Source organism: Lycorma delicatula, chromosome 5 (assembly GCF_047948215.1).
Source record: "Lycorma delicatula isolate Av1 chromosome 5, ASM4794821v1, whole genome shotgun sequence".
Lineage (NCBI taxonomy): Eukaryota > Metazoa > Arthropoda > Insecta > Hemiptera > Fulgoridae > Lycorma > Lycorma delicatula.
The window spans coordinates 50789410-50795774 of NC_134459.1; the positions used below are offsets into that span (position 1 = coordinate 50789410).

Here is a 6365-nt window from a genome sequence, read left to right on the forward strand (position 1 = left end):
TACATATTAGCTGGTCATGGCTTACTTCACTTGACCTTCCCGACTCTGCCCTCTGGACCCCGCTGCATTTATTCTCATAATTATGAGAATAATACCAATAAGTAACAAATAAAGCCTGTTCAATCTATAAAATCTATCAGTGTATTGTAACTTCTTTAGAATAACTGTCTGGTCAGCACAGGACTCAAAGCTTTGAGTGCTTCTGAAGTATACAGGTTTTAGAACAGTTGGTCCCCATCTTAAAAATAGTAGTTGTAACTGGTTATCCGTCCTTCATACGGGTAAAAATGTATTTTACATGGTTCTTAGTCTTACCCAAAAAAACAGGACGAGGAGGTGACTATACTTCGTTTCTCATTTTTTATTTATACTGTATTTGTGATTGACATTTTCTGTGATTTAGATGCCAATTTCAAGCAATGTTTTTTACAAGAAGTGTGGATAAAATTTTGACTTCTACAAGTGTAGTCACATTTGTAGGAAGATCACATTATAAAGCAGTAGTTACTGGTGTAGGATTAAGTTGAGTTTTTATTAAAATACCTCTTCGTTATTGGAGTGGGTCAATGTTATATGTAATTGTAGTAGTAAATATTAATCAATAACATCTACTACTTATCATTATCATCATCAGTTTAAGTTTACTTTTCATACTCTGCAGCTTTTTTATGTTCTTATCGACAAATATGCAGTCATGATACCCAACCTATATTATTTTTTTAAATATTGTTCAAATTTTTTTATTATCTCTGTTTCAAAAATCTGTAAAAAATTACTCATTCCATAGTTTTAGTATCCATAACTTGCACTGATTGTGATGTGATGGTTGTGTAGTATCTATAATTTCTTTGAATGATTTAGTTATGGTTTAAGTATTTCTCTGAATATTCATTTTCTGATAACTCGTTCTCATATAAGTAGTCCACACATTTGTGCTAAATAGATTTTTCATCTTGTCAGTTAGTAATATAAATTTTTCATTTTTGCAATTTAAAGACATCTTAATTGTATATAACAGAATAAATCAAAACCAACTAATTATTAACAAAAACATCTGCTCAAATCCAGGGTGATGAATTTGACTCACAAATGTGTTCTCAAAATGGTAAGATGTAATACAGTGATTCCCAAACTGTGCACCATGGCTTCTTCACAGGGGCACTGAAAAATATTGTAAAAGCTTCATAATTAATTGAACCAAGACATTTATAATTATTAATTTAATGTTAATAAAGTAAAAAAAATAATGAAGATACACGAGTTTTATTTTTCTCCTACTTACAAGTAATCATACTTTTACTTAGGATATGGCGCCATGGAAAAATTTTAATTGCAAAAGGGTACTGCAATTCGGAAAGGTTTGGGAACCACTGATGTAATACATTTTTCCTGTGTTCTTATTACGTATATGGAATGTGAGCAGCCAGATCATTGGCTACTCATATTTATCTACAATGAGCTAAAAATAATGTTTTATTCTACAATGGAATTCAAATGATTAATAAAAAAAACAAGATTTGTTTAAAGACAGTTAAACAAATCTTGACAAAGAACACAAATGTTGCTCTTTAATATAGGATAATTAAAGAGTGTGCAGTGACAATTTTGTGTGTAGTATAATTTTTTCTTCAAATTTTTTAAATTTATTTAAACACACACACATATATATATATTTATATAGCCTATGACACTCCCAGTAACATAGAGATTCCAACGCGGGGTTATAAATCTAAATCAATTCAGCTGTTGAGCTGCTATGGTGGAACATAGATACATATATTCACCCTAAATACATTACACCCCACTTTGGGCAGTAGGGTAAGAATCTACAGTCGATGGAAATATTGTTTGATTGATTGATTCTTCTAGATTATTAATGTACTATTTATCATCTTTAATAGCTGATGCACGTTTCTGAGCAACAGGCTTTATGTTTAAAAACAACAGGAATGACCCACATTGTGAATACAACATTTTTTCCTAGACATGTTATTGATCACACGTGTGCTTCTTTCTATAATGTTTTACTGTAACAATAAATCTACAAAGATATAAATAAAATTTTATCAGAAAATAAATATCAATCACAAATCTTTTGTCATCTCCTGGAGAAACAAAAATCACTTCAGCCCGAAATAGTATAATATACTAAATTTATAAAATAGCTGTATTTGTGATGCAAATTTATTTTAAAAAAATTGTTTTATTTTGCAGAGACATGTACCAGATGATCACCGTAGACAGAGATTAACAGATAGTGGTGTTACAGCGGCATCATTGTATAACAATAACAGTTATAACAGGCAAAGACCGACTGTTTTACCATGTTCTAATATGGCAACTCCATATTTATCACCAGATGATCATCCATTACAGTTGCCTGACAAAAAAGATAAACAACAACAACAGCTAAGAAGCACTACTGCTAATCCTGTTACCATGACAACAACAAATACTACAACTACGACTACAGAACAACAAGGTGCGATTGTATTAAATAAATCTGCAAAACCTATTAATCTAAATAGATCAAATAACAATAGCAATAATGATAGCAGTAGACAAATAGATCCATTGATCGGTGTAGATTTATTAGCCGTTAATGATATTGAAGAAACTGTCGATTTTGATAATAATAATAATAATAATAATAATGGTAATAATGATGAAACTATCACTCAAGATAATTTTGCGGTAAATGATTCATCATCACCAGTTGCTCCTGCAGTTAAAACAACATTTAGAGCGTGTAATAATAGACAAATACTACAAGATAAATGGCAGGTTACTTATGATATAAAGCTTTTCATTTTATTAATAGCTTTTTTCTATTTTCACCAGAGAAATGATTCATAACAGGGACTAGGATAAAACCAGTGGCTTAACCTATTTTATTCCTGAGATAAAACTGCGAGCAAGAACGATGTTCTCCACTACTTTCTGTTATAGTGGTACAATGCATATGGTGTCAGTAAACCCATTTGTTAGAAGACTATTCTTGAAGGTTTGGTTTAACTCCTCCAATTGTTTCCAAATGTTAGTTCTACAAAGGCAAGTAACATTCTACCTACAGATAGGAGTTTTTTTTAATCTTGTTCATACTGGTTCGGCTTCTGAAGTGTCATTCATTGTAATTATTACAGATTATAATTGATTTCCATTTTAAAATGGATGTTCCTTGTGTTGTTAGTTTGGAAATACATCAGCCCTTCAATGATTTCCATTAATTTGAAGGATTTGCTGCTAAAATTCATTGTAAACTGCATACAGCATATTTTAATGCTTTCCATAACATATTGTTTTATAAGTTGATTGAAAATTTTAATCATTTCTGAATCTTTATATACAGAAATATTCCTTAAAAATGTTTTTTAAGAGATCTTTTAGAAAAAGAAATATGAAAAACAGTGAATTCAAAGTAATCTAAAATACATCTTGTTAATCTATTGAATGAAATAAAATATATTTTTATAGAAGCCAATTTTTTACTTTTTATCTGATCGTCATCGAGTATTAAAAGTTTATTTTTCATTTAAGTTACTTATCTTGTTTACAAAAATTTTAAATCCTTACCGTGATAATTAAAATTGCAAAAAAGAATAAATTCTGATGTTACAGATGATGGATCTATTCTATCTATAGTCTTATTTTTTTTTTGGGAGGGGGAGATAAATATATCCAAACGGCAATAAAATTACAGTTGGAAAATAAACTTTTTCACTTCTTTAGATTTTGGCTTTTAAAAGTTGAAAGTGGTTTTTAAGAAAAGAACTTATCATTTAATTTAATACCAGAAGTTGAAATCTAAAGAAGAATTGTAAAGGTACTATTTTTTTATTCTAGTGTTTTTTAATCAGTTGTCACCAATTCACAAGTGTTCATATCTGTTTAATGATGCCATATGAATTATCATATACTTTATTTGCTGAAATATGTATTAAAAAAAAATAATATAAGTGATATTCATAAAATAAAGCAACATTATATATTCTCATTCTTTGATATTTACCAGCACTGGAATTGAAATACTTCACATCTATCCACATTTATGTTAACAATATTGTCATATAAAGAAAAAGAGAAAAGAAAATTATGATTGTTTTACATGGTATCAAATAATGTGAATTAAAATATTTCTTTTACAGAAACATTATACTTTTAATGTATTTTTATTTTACTTAATTATACTTTAATTATATAATACTTTTAATTAATTACACTAATATAAACTGTTAATTTTTTTACATTTTTTGTTTAACGTGTGGATAAATATAATCTGAAATAGTTAGCATTTAAGTAATAATACCTTTTTTTTTTTTTTTTTTTTTGTCTTCAGTCATTTGACTGGTTTGATGCAGCTCTCCAAGATTCCCTATCTAGTGCTAGTCGTTTCATTTCAGTATACCCTCTACATCCTACATCCCCAACAATTTGTTTTACATACTCCAAACGTGGCCTGCCTACACAATTTTTCCCTTCTACCTGTCCTTCCAATATTAAAGCGACTATTCCAGGATGCCTTAGTATGTGGCCTATAAGTCTGTCTCTTCTTTTAACTATATTTTTCCAAATGCTTCTTTCTTCATCTATTTGCCGCAATACCTCTTCATTTGTCACTTTATCCACCCATCTGATTTTTAACATTCTCCTATAGCACCACATTTCAAAAGCTTCTATTCTTTTCTTCTCAGATATTCCGATTGTCCAAGTTTCACTTCCATATAAAGCGACACTCCAAACATACACTTTCAAAAATCTTTTCCTGACATTTAAATTAATTTTTGATGTAAACAAATTATATTTCTTACTGAAGGCTCGTTTAGCTTGTGCTATTCGGCATTTTATATCGCTCCTGCTTCGTCCATCTTTAGTAATTTTACTTCCCAAATAACAAAATTCTTCTACCTCCATAATCTTTTCTCCTCCTATTTTCACATTCAGTGGTCCATCTTTGTTATTTCTACTACATTTCATTACTTTTGTTTTGTTCTTGTTTATTTTCATGCGATAGTTCTTGCGTAGGACTTCATCTATGCCGTTCATTGTTTCTTCTAAATCCTTTTTACTCTCGGCTAGAATTACTATATCATCAGCAAATTGTAGCATCTTTATCTTTTCACCTTGTACTGTTACTCCGAATCTAAATTGTTCTTTCACATCATTAACTGCTAGTTCCATGTAAAGATTAAAAAGTAACGGAGATAGGGTACATCCTTGTCGGACTCCCTTTCTTATTAGGGCTTCTTTCTTATGTTCTTCAATTGTTATTGTTGCTGTTTGGTTCCTGTACATGTTAGCAATTGTTCTTCTATCTCTGTATTTGAACCCTAATTTTTTTAAAACGCTGAACATTATATTCCAATCTACGTTATCGAAAGCCTTTTCTAGGTCTATAAACGCCAAGTATGTTGGTTTGTTTTTCTTTAATCTTCCTTCTACTATTAATCTGAGGCCTAAAATTGCTTCCCTTGTCCCTTTACTTTTTCTGAAACCAAATTGGTCTTCTCTTAACACTTCTTCCACTCTCCTCTCAATTCTTCTGTATAAAATTCTAGTTAAGATTTTTGATGCATGACTAGTTAAACTAATTGTTCTATATTCTTCACATTTATCTGCCCCTGCTTTCTTTGGTATCATAACTATAACACTTTTTTTGAAGTCTGATGGAAATTCCCCTTTTTCATAAATATTACACACCAGTTTGTATAATCTATCAATCGCTTCCTCACCTGCACTGCGCAGTAATTCTACAGGTATTCCGTCTATTCCAGGAGCCTTTCTGCCATTTAAATCTTTTAATGCTCTCTTAAATTCAGATCTCAGTATTGTTTCTGCCATTTCATCCTCCTCAACTTCCTCTTCTTCCTCTATAAAACCATTTTCTAATTCATTTCCTCCGTATAACTCTTCAATATATTCCACCCATCTATCGACTTTACCTTTCGTATTATATATTGGTGTACCATCTTTGTTTAACACATTATTAGATTTTAATTTATGTACCCCAAAATTTTCCTTAACTTTCCTGTATGCTCCGTCTATTTTACCAATGTTCATTTCTCTTTCCACTTCTGAACACTTTTCTTTAATCCACTTTTCTTTCGCCAGTTTGCACTTCCTATTTATAGCATTTCTTAATTGCCGATAGTTCCTTTTACTTTCTTCATCAATAGCATTCTTATATTTTCTACGTTCATCCATCAGCTGCAATATATCGTCTGAAACCCAAGGTTTTCTACCAATTCTCTTTATTCCGCCTAAGTTTGCTTCTGCTGATTTAAGAATTTCCTTTTTAACATTCTCCCATTCTTCTTCTACATTTTCTACCTTATCTTTTTTTCTCAGACCTCTTGCGATGTCCTCCT

At 30.4% G+C, this 6365-nt stretch overlaps 1 protein-coding gene across 1 annotated transcript in view; it reads left to right on the plus strand.

The window, feature by feature from the left end:
* LOC142324942 (uncharacterized) overlaps nucleotides 1–2331 on the plus strand; it is a 52352-nt gene extending 50021 nt beyond the window's left edge. Inside the window, exon 9 of the mRNA XM_075366103.1 lies at nucleotides 2215–2331. The gene's annotated coding sequence lies outside the window, so the exon portion shown is untranslated. The remainder of the gene's footprint in view (nucleotides 1–2214) is intronic.
* The last annotated feature ends 4034 nt before the right edge of the window (nucleotides 2332–6365 follow it).